The following is an 18,672-nucleotide window of genomic DNA, read 5'->3' on the forward strand; positions in this document are numbered from 1 at the left end:
AAGGCCGCTAGAGCTTCACTGGGACAAGAAATATCACAAATACTGAGAGAATTGCTAAAGGCTATGTAATGCTTCCAGCATACTCCATCTTTCATAGAACAATTGATATAGTAGACATAATAAATATTGCATAACCTTCAGAATTTTGGCAGTGGAAGTTGAAGCTGAGAACTTTCACTTTTTATTATTTATTTTTTTACTGTGGAATCTCCAAGTCTATACAGTTTGAGGATATATTTAAATCATGATAATGAATAGGGAAGGTTCTGTAGGTTTTATTGGAACGAATATGAAGTATAATATATACTATGGAGCACTCGTAATTCTTTTTGTTTTTATTTTTAAGATTCTGTTTAGAAATGATGGCTAGCGCTGCAAGCTTTCACGTTTCCTCTCGCTGCTCAAGATTTTTTTTTTTTTCTTCCAGGCAAGTTTCTGCAGCAGCGACTCCCTCCAGCGGCTCCGTGAACCGAGGGAAAGGAGTAGGAACACCACATACGTATGCGTTCAAATAACCAAATAGCAGTGAGAGGCAGCAAAGTTTGGCCAGGAAGATCAAAAGGATGGGAGATGTTTTCAAGAACGGTTGAATCGATTCATTCTATTTCTCCGTCTCCTCCCCACCCGCCTCCCACTCGGTCCTCTCCGCGCTCCACTGCCCCCTCTCTCCGCCCCGTCTTCCTTCCAGAGCTGTGCCCGCAGAGATCTTAGAGTGCGCAGAAACGGCAGTCCCAGCGAAGGCAAAGGCTCCAGCACCGCCAAAGCGTTTAATTTCCACTGGACTGGTTGAGAATACATCTTGAAGTCCAAAGATGCCCACGCTGACCTTAAACCTGGATTTTGTAGCCTCGATTGCCGCAGCTGACCCTAGCAGAAGCCCAGTCAAGGGGGCGGCCCCTCACTTCTCGGCGAGTTGATATGCAAAATAGTTACGTCAGATGGTGGGGGCGGGGCACCCCCGGGTTGAGTGGCAGCAGCTCCTGCCTAGGGAGGAGGAGCGAGAATCAGCCTGGTTCAGTGACTGAGACAAACTGGAGGTGAGAGGAGCTGGTACTGTCCACTGTGCTGTCGGTGCTGAAACTGAGACGCGAGCGGACCAGTTGCTCCAGCACCTGGAGGCAACGCCCTCTTGCACCCTCTGTGCCCTGTGGGACCCGCTTCACCAACAGGACCCATATCAACTTGACAAAGGAGTGTGGTATCGGACGTGGGAGAGACTCCTCTGTTTGCCACCTGGGCGCTCATTCAGGCGTGACTTTGGAGATTTCTATAGTTTTAGACGAAACTATTTTATTTATTTATTTTTTTCCCAGCTAAGACGATCTTCTTAGTGGTTTTCTTTCTTTCTTTCTTTCTTTTTTAATTGTGATTTGTATTTCCACAGCGTTTAGGAATCTTTCTGGGGGACTTTTGTGACTGTTAAAATAAGGTAAGAAAAATAATATTGTTATAAATGATTACAAGTGGGGGAGACATAAGGACTGCTACACAAAAATTTAAAAACAAGTTCTGTTTATTTTTACAATTTGAAAACTGGACTTTTGGCAATGATTGCAAAAATATTTTAATAATTACTATTATCATTATTACAAGATCATCTGTTAGTGATTATGCACTAAATTCTAGAGGGGAAGTTGAGAGCTTTGCTTTTTGTGAAGTTAATGTCATTATGTTATATCTTGCTTTATAAATATAAATATTTTAGAGCAATGCTTTCAGCAGGGTTCAAAGGAACCATTCCAGAAAACCCTCCAAATATATTAGCAAATGATATTAAATAAATCAACCAACAAGTTGTTTAGAACAAATATAATCAAATAATTATCTGAATGGACTAATCCCTGGTTAATCAACAATATTATTTTCTATATCTAAAGCATAGATTTCAAAGTGCAGAGCTCTCTTAACATTTTTTGGAAGGGAGGAGGTAGGGATAGAAACATTTATATCATGCTGGGTCCATTTAGATGTGTTGTTATGCAGTAGATCCAAATAAAACTTGTGAAACTCAGTCTCTGAGCATTCCACACCCCAAGGTCATGTGTATTTCCAAGTTGGGGGCTGTTTGTTCTGCTGTTGACTAGCAAATGTCATCCCCTTGCCACCCCCTCAGGTTAGAGGTGGATGTAAATGGGAAGCTCTGATTTAATAATACAGTATTAGCTTGTATTATAGTCACTTGTGCTGTTGGTAATTGAATGGAACTGGGAAGCGTGGGCTGAGAAAATGTCTCACTATTTCAGCAATGTTTAACCTCTTGCATGCTTAACAGAGAGCTTTTCTCTACTTAGAAGATTTTCTTTTGAAGCTATGTTCCTTTTGTCAATTGGCAGTGTGTTCTGAGTGTGTCCAGAGAAATAATTCAGTGTGGAAAACGACCGAACAGTACTTCTCATACTGAGCAATTATTAAATGATAGAAGTTATCTTGTGCTCTTTGCATTTCTTATTACTATTCATAACTTTGACAGGTGTGATGGTTTGCTTGATAAATGGAATTGTGGTCTCTCATTTATGTCATTTAGTGACATTAGATTAAGTATAAATGATGGCTGGAAAAGCATGGGGGTGGGGGATATTTCCTTTACATTCCAGAGAGAGAGAGAGAGAGAGAGAGAGTTTAGGTTGCAAAGTAGACGTCCAATATTAATAGGAATGAGTTAAATATAAAGCTGTTTCATACTTAATAAGTATTATTCACTGAAGAGAGCTATGCTTTTCAGCAGGAGTACACTAAGTTAGGTTTAAATATTTGTATATTTTAAAATATAAAATTTCTACTCTAGTTGTATTAGAGTTACTAGGATGAAGTTTAGCTTTAGAATTTTATGATTTAAACTAAATCCTCTAGGTAGAGATTTTTCATTGTATTTACTACACAGCCCTACAAGAGAGTGATTACCACAAGAAATGCATATTGTTGCAAATACTAGAGGTCAAATGTAAATCTTTTGAAGTTGTTCACATGTTTTACCCTAAACAGATATTCTTTGTAAGATTCACATCAGTCATGTGATCTTAAATTAAATATTCATACAAATTTTGAAAGCCCGGATTGGGTAGAGGGGCAAAAAAGAATATATAAAACACTGAGCTAGGAAGTTTATGCAACATAATCTCCTTTAAATACACAAGGAATCATTCTTTCCACTACAAATTATGAAATTTTCTTGTTAAAACTAATTGTATTGATATAAATATTTAGGCTGTGAAATTTCTAACAGAATTACGGCTTATTTTATTTTCAATTTTATTATCTTGAAACATTAACATATATCTTAATTTTATAACTTATTTGAAAGGCAGTACTATATATAAACATTACATTTACTCAAAATGTACCTGAATGTGTCATTGACTTCCATTTGCACAAAGTTTTCCAAGATGTATGTCTTTATTCAAGTATAAACATTTACCTTGAACTGCCAAAATATGGAATTCTTTAAGATGAAATTTAGTGTTTCATCTAACAATAACATAGTTAAACACTGAAGTCAAACTATGCTACTAGCAATAATAACCAAAGGTTGAGTCGATGAGATTGCAAATTTAAAATATTAGAAGCATTTTTTTTTCTGATTTTTCTACACTTTTAGCTTTTGTATCTTAGTCCTGAAATAAGGTAAAATTAGATTCCCATCATAAGCCCAAATTTAGCATATAGGGGACACTATTTAAATACAGAATAACATTTCCACTGGAACTAATAAAAGTGCCAACTTTGAAGACACATATGAAAGATATTCAAATGTGGTGGCCCTTTATTAAGTCTTTGATCCACAAAGAAATGACCATATTTTGGAGTTATAATGAATTCATGTAAAACGTAAAGGATTATTCAGTAACACAACACTGGATGGCTTGTTAAGACATTAACTCATTTCATTACAGACACACGGCAAATATATGCAGCACTGTTTGCAGAAAAGTGACGAACTTCATAAAGTCTATAGAAAATTATTAAAATAATGTAATTATATATTACATGACATGCTCAGTTTGTCTTTCTTGTTTCTCAGCCTCTTAAGGGTCATCAATCAAACTAAAAATTGAGTCAAAAATGAAATTTATAGATAGATTGTTTCTCCTTACAAATAAAATGCATTCCTGTATATGTTTTGTGAGATTTAAGATAAGGGTGAATCAACTTGGAATTTTTATTATCAAGGCTGTATATTGCTTTCTTTCTTTCTTTCTTTCTTTCTTTTTTTTCTAGTTACTAAGATGGGCAATAGAGAAATACAAGTCATAATAAATCTGAAATACTCTAAAAAGTTTGAAAAAAATAAAAATACCCTTTTAAATGATATTTAAGAAGTTATTTGCCTAATAATTTATTGATAATTTTCTTTGAATAATGACCATTTAAAAAATAATATTTAAAGCTCATTTATCAATGAGACCCAAAGGCCTTGAATGACATCTTTCCATTAGTTCTTCATATTTGCCCAAAATTGCCATCGTATCTCTTGTATTTTTTAGTACTTTATATATTATGAAGCTCAAAAGACTCTTGTGAACTAATAAGCTAGAAAAAATACTTCCTGTTGTTAGCATTATTCTAAGAGTCAAGTGACCAATTATCCTTTACCAAACAGAGTTAATCACCTTCTGCTTCAACACCTCCAAAGTCTTTGGGGTATAGCCTACTTCAGATTAGCTGTAGAATAGCTTGTAGAAATACCCTAATTTTCCAATTAAATTGGTAACCACAAAGCAAAGCAATTGGTCCCTCTGTGTTTTAAATCACCTTAGTATTGAGGAATTGATATTATTATAATGGATGGGACCATGTTTTGATAAACTCAGAGTTCCAATGAGTTTTCTGAAAGAGGATGAATTAAATAATAGTATAAGTATTGAGACAATTAGAGTGTGTGTATGAATGTATGTATGTACACACATATTTACACATATATGTATATACACATATATATATAAATTCTACTTTACAATAAACATGCAAGGGGGATGACCTAGAACATGCAAGTTAAAGACATGCTAGCTAGTACAAAATAACTTAGATAATAAACTGTAATACAATATATAACTTTTAGTGGCAAATTTGGCTTCTAATTATTGTTATTTTTTATTTCGACTAGAATGCTTGTGCACATACCAGTTTTTTTTTTTTTTGGCATTAAAATGACATTTAGAACCTCTCATGCTGATTGGCAAGGCAAGGAACAATTGAAAATGAATATTTGCCAGGAATAAAAAAACAAAATAGATGTGTGCATAATGAAGAGTTTATAGCACCACATTAATTATGAAAAAATATGAGTTCTGATAAAGGATTTGGAAATTACAGTCTATAAAAGTAAAACATCAAGTTTACTTCCTACAAATCTTCAGATAATAAGCCATACACCTCTGTAGAACAGAGCCTGGATATCCCTGCCCATAACATATTTTTATTCCTTGTGTATTAATGTTTTCATGCATAAATGTGGTGAAATAGGAGAACAGCTTCACTCTGAACTTTCTTGGTTTAAAATCAAGTAATTAATATTAATTTAATGTGGCTTTTGGTATCAAATTATACAAATCTGTAAAGCAAAGTGGTTGCTTAGTGAGTTCATTTGCATGTCAATACACAGGATATTATTTCAACTCATAACTAGTTCATTGCACAAGTAACAATTCTAAAGCAAAATATTTTAAAATACTTCTTCATTGAGTAGTGTTTAAATGTATATTGTAATAGAGAAACTTACTTTACTGATGTATTTTCTCTGTGAATATAGCACCAAGGTGGCAATTAAGACATACATACAGTAGCAATTAAAACACACACCTGAACTATATTCCCCAAAGATGATGATGAAATGGAAATAATTTACCTTTTGTAGTTGGACCACTTCCACAAAACATATTAGATATTGCTTTATTGTCTCTGGAGTTATTATTATTTTTAAAATTCCAAAACCCTAAAAGTAAAGGTACTTACATGAAACCACAAATGCCTACCTGCCCTCTGTAGTTACATGCCCCTTTTCTCAAAGCCCCAGTAATTGCTGTGACTCTACTGTCAATCAGACTCTGAGCTGCCTCACTTAGGTTTATGGAATCTGGCCCTTCATATTTCTAAAGGAAAAGAGCCAGTGAGTTGGTGCTAGTAAAAACATTTGTTGCTTCATAATGGAGTGCCTGTTGATATCATTTTGTCTTGGACCCTGGATTTGCTTTTTCATCTGGGAAGAGCAATAAGATAGACATAGATACCATTCAAAGTATTAATAGGTATTCACAATATTTTATTGATATCAGGCCATACACCCACATTAAGTAATGTAACGTTTGCATGACTTTGTAAAGATTGATGTTATTCATTTCTTAATTATTCATATTAATACGAGAAAGCAGAAATTCACATCAAATCTCCATACCACTGTATCCTAAGGTCACGCAACTAGGAATAGGTGAATTAGGGAATCAAACCAAGTTTACATGTTTAGTACCTCTATTTAGGTCAGAAGTCCAACTAGCTATGTCCTTTTCAAAACTCAGCTTTTTTACTATGATAATCTCTTTACTACATGTAAATGCCTCTTATTATTTCCCCAAGACTATTCCTTAATTGTTAGGTCATTGAAATTATTTTATGGCATATATTCTTTAGTATACACACTTTAGAATGCATAATACCAAAGACCTTAAGGAGTTTTTCCTCTGTATTTCATGTTATAAAGATGCTACATTAATTAATCTCATAGAATATTCAAAATATTAGCAGCAGCCAATGTTTTCCTTGGTGCTTCAAACAGCATAGGAAACAATAGAATAGGGTAGATAATGTTTCTTAGGAATTCAAGTTGTTTTTCTTTTTCCCTTAAAAGTCCTACTGGAGATGAAATTCAAATACTTGTTGACATTTAGACCATTTCAAGCAATCAGCATTTGTGGTATCAACTGCTACTCACACGTAATCCTTCAGATTAGTTAGTTACTAAAGTTTTGAATAGTCCGTGAGGTTAAATCAAGATTAAATAAAATAATCAAAACAAATGACTAGCTTTGAAGCACAATACCAAGGAGGTAATCTAAGGTGGGCTCTTGAAAACTTTGGAAACATTAAATACTTTATTCTATTGTTTCTATCTAATTATATTTGATGTAAAGGGGAGTAGTGGCCACTAGCTGTTGCTCTTCGTTTTCATATAGCATTTAGGGTGACTGAGAAAGAGAAGCGGTGACTGCTGTTTGCAATAATTATAACACAGCTCCCAGGTGAGCCAGAAAGTTGATCAGACTCCCTACTGAATCCCCATTAGACAAGTTTTTGGTTGTCTTTATTAAGTGGATCCCAAAGGAGATAGAAAAGTTTGATTTTCTTAAGAAAGTTTAACTTTAAAGCGGAAAACATATAGGGCCTTTGATTCTATATTTTACATATCGGTTAGCAATAATCAATGTTTCACTTTTGACACGAAGTCTGGCATAAACGATTTTAATCTTGAAATGTTTACGAGATTGTATATACTATTCATGTAACTCATTGTTCCTCATTCTCTGTGGAGCCCTAGGAAGTCCATTCACTCCAGCAGCTACAATTATCATCTCTTCACAGATATCCTCCAAATCTTTAGCTCTGACCCAGATTTGAAGTCCATTAATGTATTTACAAAGGTCTGCTGGACATTTTAACTTTGATTTCATGGTGACAGCACAAACCCCATGAACTCATGATCTCATCCCTGACATGATCCCCTATTCTACTTTTTCTGCCAGTCAGTTAATGACAAATTCTCTTTCAATTTACTTTGGTCTAAAAATTTATAGATGTTTAAAAATTGCATCGTTCTTCCTATACAATATGCATCAGGTACACAAGTTTTACATCCCTCACTTTATCATGTAGCTTTATCTGATTCTCTACTTTTCTCATCGTATTTACCTTGACTCAGACTGTCCAAACTGAGACAGAATTATTCTGATATTCTTTACACTAGTCTCTTTATTCTTGTTTCTTCCTGCTGTAATAATAACTGAGACAAAATTTCTGATGATTCATAATATCCCATGCATAGTCTTAAGCATTTATAAACACAGTTTCATTTTTATATGCACAACACCTTATAAAATAGATATAGGGAAACCATCTTTTAAAAAAAAAAAGTTGAATTATTTTTCAACTGTCATTTTAGATCCAGGGGATATATGTGCATGTTTGTTACCTGAATATATTCCCTGATGCTGAGGTTTGGGGTATGAGTGATCCCATCACCCAGATACTAAGCATAATATCCAATAATTAGTTTTTCAGCCCTTGCCTCCCCTCCCACCACTCCACTCTTGTAGACTCCAGTGTTTGTTATTGTCATCCTTATGTCCATGTGTTTACAATACTTAGCTCCCACTTATAACTGAGAACATGGGATACTTGATTTTCTGTTCCTGTGTTAATTTGCTTCGGATAATGGTCTCCAGCTGCATCCACATTGCTGCACAGGACACGACCGTATCTTTTTTTATGGCTGTGTAGTATTACATGGTGTATGTGTACCACATTTTCTTTATCCAATCTACCATTGATGAACACCTAGGTTGAATCCATGTCTTTGCTATACTGAATGGTGCTGCAATGAGCGTGCAAGTGCATGTATGTTTTTTGTAGAATGATTAATTTTCCTGTGGCTATCTACCCAGCAATTGCATTATTGGGTCAAATGGTATTTCAGTTTTAAGTTCTTTGAGAAATCTCCAAACTGCTTTCTTCAGTGGCTGAAGTAGTCTGTATTCCCACTGATAGCATATAAGACTTCCCTTTTCTCTGCAGCCATACCAGCATCTGTTGTTTTTTGACTTCTTAATCATAACCATTCTGACTGGTGCAAGATGGTGTCTTATTGTGGTTTGATTTGCATGTTTCTGATGGTTTGTGATGTGGAGCATTTTTTTCATGTTTGTATGTCTTCTGAAACCAAATCTTAAGGTATTACTTACAGAGCTGAGACTCAGACCAAGTTTTGTCTGAAGTCAACCGCATGATCAGGTCCTACTCTTTATGTCCTGCTGTTACAGATTTCATATCTTCTCTGGATTTCTCTTGATTAAAATATGCTTTATAATGCCACCATGTTCAAAAATCATCATTAGATCTCCAATTTTCACATTAAGTTGACACTGCTGCTTTAAAGATTCTTCTAATTGGTTCTACGCACTGCAAGTAGTCAACCTGCTTTCCCATTTTCTGATATGTGAAATGCACGCATACAAAACAAAGATAAGTTAAAATCTAAACCATTACACAGTTCCTTACCTCTGTATAAACACAATGTCCTGTCTGGACTGTTGTACTTTCAAGAATCCCAGTTTAGGTCCCACTCCTCTGCATCCAGTCAAATGTTTTTATAGTTTAAGAGCATATTGTGCTCCCATGTGATTTTCAGAGTTGTTGTAGTTTTTGTTGCAGTAAATGTCATGTCAGTATCACTCTGGATCTCACCAAAATGTTCATGTTTTTAAAACATATGTATGTTTTCTGTTGTGACATACAAATTATCACAGACTTAGCCATGTAAACATTTATTATCTCCCAGTTTCCATGAACTATGAGTCTGGGTACAGGTTAGCTGACTCCTCTGCTCAGGACCTCACTGTCAAGGTTTCTGCCAGCCCTGGGTTTTTATTTGAGGCTTGGGATTCTCCAAGATCACCTAACAGTTGGCTAGAGTTGTTTCTTTTCAGCTCAGAACTCATGGAGACTTGTTGCTTCAAGGCTGGCACAAGAATTAATCTGACTACTTCTGTTTCTGACCTCTAACCCCGCTTTTAAAGACTCACTCATCCAGTCAGGCCCAGCTAGGGTAATTTCCCTTCTGATATACATTTAATTACATCTTTAAATCCCTTCCTTTTTGTCATATAATGTGACCACAAGAGCAATAGCACATTACCTTTGCCATGGTCTATTGGTCAAAAGCAAGTTATAGGTCCCACCTACACACAAGGTGAGGTGATTGTACAAGAGTGTGTGTCACTGGGATTCAGGAAGCATTCTGCCTACTGTACCTGGTTGAAGTTTTACTTAAACCTTAGTCTTTATTGCTTGAATGCCACTGGGCTCTTCTTTCTAACCCTAAATTTATCATCTAAACTATGTAGTAGACAGTCTGGAGTTGCTTTTAGATTTGTTAATGTGTCATAGGCTCTTCTTCCTAATTAATCCTTTTATAGGAAGAAGCCTAGAAACTTCTTCTGTGTGTAAAAAAAAACCTGCATAGTTTACGATTACTTCATATATATAAAAATTAATTGATCCTCATTGGATTTTACTCTCTTTTTATGCTTGCATTTATTACATAATGCTTTGTACATTTTGAACTATAATAGATCTATGATGATGGATTTGGTTAATGTTTTTTGATATTAGAGTTTGGTCGTCTGCTGTGTTTTCTCATTTTTAACTTTGGTCTCTGACTAATTGAGAACCACACAAAGGATATTTTATTATGACCTTACTGCATGCAACATGAACTATTTTCATGCAAATCAGAAACTTGTATTTAATATTATATTTATGCTCCTTTACAGATAATATAGTAATTACATAGAAAGTGAACATGACATTTTACACTTGCTATTTAGGAAAAGTGTAAGAAATATACTTTAGATTCACTTTAAAAGAAAAACTTCAACATGTGAAAAAAATGCCATGTTCAAAAGATCTTCAAAAAAGATTTATGTGCTATGGATCATTTTTTCTTGTTTATGCGTCTAAAGATTAGTAAATTATTGGGCAATTGCTTTTACTAACATTAATTGTACAGAAAAAAGCCATTTCACTTATATCTTTTATATACAATTAAAACAATTTTATCTTGACAAAAACTAAAGATAACTAACTAGTAGGTAAATTCAATTTTTCATTCTTTTATAAACAATACTTTAAAAAATATTATTAAGATAATAGCTATTTTGGCTGGATGCAGTGGCTCAAGCCTGTAATCCCAGCATTTTGGGAGGCTGAGGCTGGTGTATCACCTAAGGTCAGGAGTTCAAGACGAGCCTGGCCAACATGGTGAAACCCTATCTCTACTAAAAATACAAAAAATTAGCTGGGCATGGTGGCAGGTGCCTGTAATCCCAGCTACTTGGGAGACTCAAACAGGAGAATCACTTGAACCCAGGAGGTAGTGGTTGTGATGAGCTGAGATCATGCTACTGCACTCAGCCTGTGCAACAAGAGTGAAATTCCATCTAAAAAAAGTTATAGTTATTTTAAGAGAAATAAATTAATTCAATAAATATATTAAAAACCTACTATGTTTCAGGTACCCTTTCAGGTACTGGGGTTGAGTAGCAATAAGAGAGAGAGTACCTGCCCTACCCTCTCTGTGACAGGGTAGACAATAAGCAAAGTAATAAGGCCAAAGTATAATATAATGTCTGGTGTTGATAAGTGTTCAGGTAAAAAGTAAAACAGGTAAAGTATTACTAAGGGACAAGAGTACTACCTAAGATAGGAATTATCATAGGTTCCAACTTCATGCCATTCTGAGGAACTCAATAAGTAGTTTCTGATTAAAGTTAATATTCCTTATCATTCTAAAAAGTGTGAATGTTTTTATCCATAATTATAATGGAGAAAACATGATATCAGTAAGCCCCGGGGACTTTAAGAAAGAGCTTATCATCCAGTAAGAAGTCAGTACATTTAGGGTGGAAGAATGTTGAATACTGGAACATCTACTCACAAAATAGAACTTTATGATTATCAAGTATTGATTTGATATAATACCTTAAAATCCTCTTGAATGAACTTCAATTTGTTAAATTCTATTCAGTCTTAAATGTCAAATTCTTGGCAAAAACCAGAAGGCACATATCATGAAAAAAGTAATTACCTTTTGTGGTTTGCTTGTTAATGAAAATTAGCTTTCATTTTTGTTTGGCACTACAATGTATTTGAAATATGTTAATTCGGTTACTTTTTTTTCTTTCCACTTTTAAACATACTAGACAGAGCATGTTGCAACTAAATTCTGGGACATAAATCTAATTTCTGAGTATAAATTTAGACCCTTTTAGCACTGTGCACTTTATTTGTTCAGAACTTCACATTTTTTTCATAGAAAATTTAAGTTCTCTAAAATGTATGTTCCTTTAAGGCAATGATTGAGTGAGCTGGTATTTATGTCAATGATTCATTATCCCAGACACTATGGCATTATTAGGGAAAGATAAATGCTTAGAATGCTTTTTGGGTTTGTGCACATGCTTGAAAAACTACAGTGATTGTTTGTTATTATGAAATTGCATTCTTTATTCAAATAGTGTGACATCATGGGACCATGTAGGAAAAAAAGCAAAAGAAAATAATAGTAATAAAAATACATCTATACATTTAGAAAATAAATGCAAAAATTATATGCACAATATCTCAATCCTTTGGCAGAATATCAAGAGTTAGTGCGCTTACAAAGAAAATAAGACTTGAAAGAAGTGCATGAATTGTGCCAAAGATTTTCCTGAATTATTTCCTCAGTGAGATTTCTCATAGAGCTATAATTAATAGGAGTAAAAATAATTAAAAACTGAAGAGAAAGTTTCTAGAAAATGCTTTGCATTTAAATTCCACTTATTTACAATTCATGACAACAACAATTTCAAATTAATACCCTCTGCAACTGTTTATTTTCTTTTAGCCAGTGCCTTATTTCTCTACATGTCCTGAGGCCTGAGAAAGTCGAAGGGCTTTCATTCAGTTTGTTTCCCTGTCTGTGCACAAGTAGTACAATTTAATTGATAATGTCTGTAGTAAGACTGTGTGCCCAGCTGTGAAAACTGCTCCGGATGCTACTCTACTGGACTTCTAGTTAATTATACATGTTTTGCTGAACATCTCGGTTAAGCTAAAAACTGTCTAAAAATCAGTAGAGGGAGCTCAAGAAGGCATTAAGAATATTCTGATTCTGGCCTTCTAGTGCCACTTTGTTTTGTCCCAAAAATAGTCTTCAGGTAGAGCAAATAAAGGTATTTTTAAATGCAAAATAACTTTTTGAAGTTGCAAAATTTGGAATTGTTTAAATATTTGAAGAAGTCACACAGTTTCTCTTGAAATTGCTGTGTCCTATTTATTACTGGCCTTAAATGGATTTGATTTATAAATGGTTAGGACACTATGGAAACCCTGCTGTGTGATACTCAGGCTTTTACTGCCCCAGTTTTTAGATCTTAACACTGTGTTCTTGATCTAGAAAATAGAATATGACAAGATGCCGAGTATACAAGAGGCTTCTGTAAAGCACCAGCAGGCTTAAATTAATCTGTGATAGTTATTAGAATATGGCAGGTCATATCCTAAATTTTTTCTGTTTAGCTCAACTACAATGAACTTAAACATCCCATTTTGTTTTATTTCAGAACCTTTCAAACTTTTAAAACTGGCACAAAGTTAGAGCATATCAGTCTTCAGCAACTGTTAAACAGACAGCATGTTTTCAGTTAGCAACTTCATACCAAGGACCATGTCCCATATTTATATACCTTACATATTTGAAAATAAAAACTATCTCAAGTTATTTTGATTGGGATGTTGCTACATGATTTTTAAACATCCTGCTCAAAATATAAAACGGCTAATTTAAAAACTTTTTCCAATTGATTTTTTTTTCTTTTTTCTTTTTATCAGAAAGAAAGAGTATCATATATGCCCTAATGATTCAGTTGAAAACCTCCATTGGAGCATTCTGGAAAAAGAAACAAAACTGTATTTCTAATGATTTAACATAGCTTCATGTGATAGTGTTATTCATTCCTGATTTCATACTAAATTAATTGATTTCTCTATAATGGCATTTTTGTAATTAGTTGATTTTTCCTATATGAAATTTAAGTTTAATAGTAGCACATGTGATTTATTGAGAACACATTAAAGCCAAATTTTAGTAAAATTTGCTGTTATTTGGCATGCAGTGTTTATGTAAATGTCTAGTGATCCACAAACTTTTGAAATGTATATTTGAAATTCAATTATGCTTTTATTTCTATAACATTTCCCCAGAAGTTGAATTACTTGGTAAAATCACATGATCACTTTTAAGTAAAAGGAATAGGCATTGTCATATTATTTTCTATGATGATTACATCAATACATTCAGACTAGAAATGGTTGAAATATTATTTAACCATAGAGTTTGGTGCCTTAATTTTGTTAAGAGTAAACATGCACTCTGGATTTTTATTTACATTTGCTTATTAGTGAATGTATTGTTTTAATGATTTTTTATGGTAGTAATTCTTCTATTGTAACATTTCTTTATGTCTTTGAACATTAACTTAAAAGAATCTCAACTCGATTGTACAGAGTCAATGAAACTAGATGCCATAGAATAATAATAATTGTTTACTGAACAATTATTGTGTCTCAGACACATTTCTAGACACTATTCATTTATTTTGATAAAACTTTAGAAGAGCTTTTAAGGTAGAACCATGCTGACATCAAGGTTTTTGGGAGGTACAGCCCATACTGTCTCAGACAGGAAGCACACATGTTTCTCTCTGGTTCAAAAGGCCCCAATGATCTCTGTCTTATATTAAGAACTCTGTGGCTTTACTGTTATATGTTCCATGTAAACTGATTTTTCCTCCATGTCTAAAGTCTTCCTTTAAACACATTAGGCCCAGTGTGTCTTTCTAGGAAGCACTTGGCCTTCTCAAGTATGTAATATTTCTTCAAAATAACTTATCTCTTAAATATCTAGGATTCCAAACAAAATATATTATTCTGATATAATCCTGATTAGCCAATATTCTTTAAGAAGTTCTAAACTGTTACCAAAAACCAAAAGCACCACTAATTAAAAATTTCCTTAATTTAGAGGAAAAATAAAACAAATTTTATTAATGTGGTTATGTATCTGTTTTTCATTCAAGTCTTACCACTAAATAGAGGAATAGTCAAACTTCTATTTCAGGCATACTCCACATGTTTTATCTTACTAACAGATGTCAAACTGAACATAGTATTGAAACTAAGTTACAAAGTAAGTGAAATCATAAGGTAGCATTTCTACCAGGAACAAAAATATTTTTCAGAAGCCTGTTATATACATATATATACATATACAGATACACACACATATACAGATACACACATATACTTATACACACATATATACATACACACACATATGCATATACACACACAGATACAAATATATAGACAAATTGAAACTACATTGACTTTTTTATTTTTTATTTTTTGAGAGACAGGGTCTTACTCTGTCACCCAGGCTGGAGTGCCGTGGCATGATCACAGCTCACTGCAGCCTCCAACTACTGGGCTCTAGTGATGCTTGGGGGTGCTGATCCACATTAGCCCTTCAAGTAGCTGGAACCACAGAGATGCAACAACACACAGAGCTAATTTTTTTTTTTTTTTAATTTTAGATTTCTTTGTAGAGATGGGGGTCTCTCTATGTTGCCCATGCTGTTCTTGAACTCTAGGCTTGTGAGCCACCACAACTGGCTAATTTTTTTTTTTAATATTTTTATATTTTGGAGAGATGGTTGGTGGGGGGTGGGGGGCAGTCTCTCTATGTTGCCCAGGGTGATCTCAAACTCCTGACTCAGCCTGGATTACAGGCTTGAGCCATCGAAGTGCTGGGATTACAGGCATGAGCCAACGCACCCAGCACACATAGACTTTTAGTGGGAAGAATCTTTTGTATGGGTTTCATTTCAATTACTCAACATTTCCAGATTTGTTGATAATTCTAAACAGATAACATACAGACACTATGGTTTTGGGAGTGTTTTCAAAATAATTTTTGAATATTAGAACTCCGTGGGCCACAGAGCCATGATCACATGGTAAATGACACACACATACAAAAGATTTTGGTTTTGAGCTTGCAGTATTTTTCCTCAAACAAGTTTGGCTAGAGTAATCTCACATTGTTTTATTTGATTGCTTGGCTTGTTTTATGTATATTCCTTTCAGGCTGCCTACTAAGTCTGGTGTTTCTGAAGAGTTTACCCATTGAAATCACTATAGCACTTAAAATTCATTTAGAATTATAGATGCTGCATTCATTGAAAAATGGTTTGATTGATCACTTCTTATTGCAATACAGGTTAATAATGCCTGACTCAGAAAATACAAAGTATAGTAATAAATCACATGCACTTTGGAACATTTCATATCATATTTAGAAGGCATTATAAAATAATGTTACATGTGCAAGATTAACACAATAATCTTTTTGAGGATATGAACTACAAAGATGATAATTTATTATTGACAGTGGACACTCTAATCATGTTTATTTTGAAAACCGATTTTTATAATGTATAAATGTATATATACATCACCTTTAAAACTTTTAATTAAATCAATAGGTGTTTTTAGACCTATTAATATGCAGATAAGTACATTTTCAATAAAGCATTATGTTGATATATTAAAATTTGAGGACCCACTGGAATCACAAATACATTAGATATAATGATTGAAAATGCATTAAAGGTCAAATTCAAGACATAGAAGGAATTTAGGGTGACACAATAATTATCGCACTAGAAAATATGAATAGTGCATTTTCTTCTCAGTTTATTTTGGATTGTGTTCAGCGATTTTTCAATGACAGACTAGTTGAGATATTCAGAAGGAAGATTTGGTCAACCAGTTTGGAATCATCTAATTTATTCACCAACTCACCTAATATGGGAAGGTTCAAATAGCTTCAATGTTAATGTATTTATTTATTAGTTGGAGATATGAAATTTCACTAAATATTGACTAGTGATCTGCCAGATTCAAGGTAAATCAGATTGCAGCTTAAGTAAAGGTGGGTTGGTTGGCTAGGTATAAATGTCTTTCATTTACCTGAGTAATCTTCATATTTCAAACTTTGTTTTTTTGGAGGTGGAGTTTCACTCTTGTTGCCCAGGCTGGAGTGCAATGGCGCAATCTCAGTTCACTGCAACCTCTGTCTCCTGGGTTCAAGTGATTCTCCTGCCTCACCCTCCCGAGTAGCTGGGATTACAGGCAACTGCCACCACGCCCAGTTAATTTTTTGTATTTTTAGTACAGACGAGGTTTCACCAACGTCTGATCTCGAACTCCTGACCTCGTGATCCACCCACCTCGGCCACCCAAAGTGCTGGGATTACAGGCATGAGCCACTGCTCCTGCCCCAAACATTAATTTTATAGATACAAATGAATAATAAGTAGAAAAACTAAGGAAACAATTCAAACAATAAAAAATGTTTCTGGAAAGTCTCTTCAAAGAAAAGACAGTAAGCTGATCTCAAGGAGAACTGTAACCTACAGAGTATATAAAAATGTGACTTTTATGAGGATTTATCACTCTATTTTGTATTTTCTTATAGCAATAGAGTGATTGTATAATTCTGTACTACAAATAAATCATACAGCTTTTGTTATTGGCCATACTTTAAAAAATCAAGCATGAAAGAACAATTGTAGATTTAAAATCTGCCTTTTGCCTGTTGTAAAGACAGCTTCTTGTGAAATTCTTCTTAATGTTGAACTTGTTTGACGTTTTTTTGAAAAGCAGTACCTTTACGTTAAGTTAGGGAATGTTAACTAAAGAGAAATAGGAACTAAACTTAGAAACTAATTCCCAGATAAGAATATTTATAAAATTTTGAAGGAAATAAAAATAAGAAAACAAGTGAAATCATAGTTAAGAAGAGCCTACAGAAATATGATAACTAAATTTCATGTTATGTCCTGAATGGGATCTTCAGAAAGGATGTTAGGGCCAGGCGCGGTGGCTCATGCTTGTAATCTCAGTGCTTTGCGGGGCCAAGGTGGGCAGATCACTTGAGGTCAGGAGTTCAAGACCAGCCTGGCCAACATGGTGAAACCTCGTCTCTATTAAAATACAAAAATTAGCTGGGCATGATGGCATATGCCTGTAGTCCCTGCTACTTGGGAGGGTGAGGCAGGAAAATCACTTGAACTTGGGAGGTGGAGGTTGCAGTAAGTCAATATCCCACACGGCATACCTGGGCAACAGAGCAAGACTCTGTCTCACACACACAAAAGAGAGAGAGAGAGAGAGAGACAGACAGACAGAAAGAAAGAAAGAAAGAAAGAAAGAAAGAAAGAAAGAAAGAAAGAAAGAAAGAGGACATTAGGTAAACACAGAAACTCAGAATAAGGTGTGCCTCAGTTAATAATAAGGTATTAGCATTGGCTTATTAGTTGTGACAAATGTATCCTACTAATATATTAACAATAGGAGATACTAGTTGTTGGCTATATGATAACTGATATATAGTATATGTACCATCTTTGCAACTTTTCTGTAAATCTAAAACTATTATAAAATTTAAAAAATGAGTGAGATATAAAAGTATGTTATAAAAAGGCTTTTTTAGCTATAGATACAGTGATAAGTCAGTACGGTATTAAGGAATTTACTCTAGAGAGGAAATTCTATATTTGATCCTTCTGTTAGAATAGATTCACTCCAAAGTGACATGGGTATTTCAGTTAAAAGGGAAATATTCTTCAGATGGATAGACAGATAGATGCATAGATTCACAGATAGATATATAAATACATACATATGGATGTTATATTTATAAAGATATCTCCATTCAAGTGTTAGAAAGAAAACAACACTGGGTGCTTAATAGGTGAAGCTTTAGGTTCCACAAAAATCACTATTATTTCCTTTATTATCATG

The 18,672-nt window shown here is 34.1% G+C and overlaps 1 protein-coding gene across 5 annotated transcripts in view; it reads left to right on the forward strand.

Annotated features, from left to right (window-relative positions):
• The first annotated feature begins 651 nt into the window (after positions 1 to 651).
• Positions 652 to 18,672, forward strand: part of FSTL5 (follistatin like 5) — an 811,548-nt gene continuing 793,527 nt past the window's right edge. For all 5 annotated transcript variants that reach the window (XM_050791292.1, XM_050791294.1, XM_050791296.1 and 2 more), the window contains exon 1: positions 652 to 1,429. The gene's annotated coding sequence lies outside the window, so the exon portion shown is untranslated. The remainder of the gene's footprint in view (positions 1,430 to 18,672) is intronic.

The sequence above is a fragment of the Macaca thibetana genome, chromosome 5 (genome assembly GCF_024542745.1).
Source record: "Macaca thibetana thibetana isolate TM-01 chromosome 5, ASM2454274v1, whole genome shotgun sequence".
NCBI lineage: Eukaryota > Metazoa > Chordata > Mammalia > Primates > Cercopithecidae > Macaca > Macaca thibetana.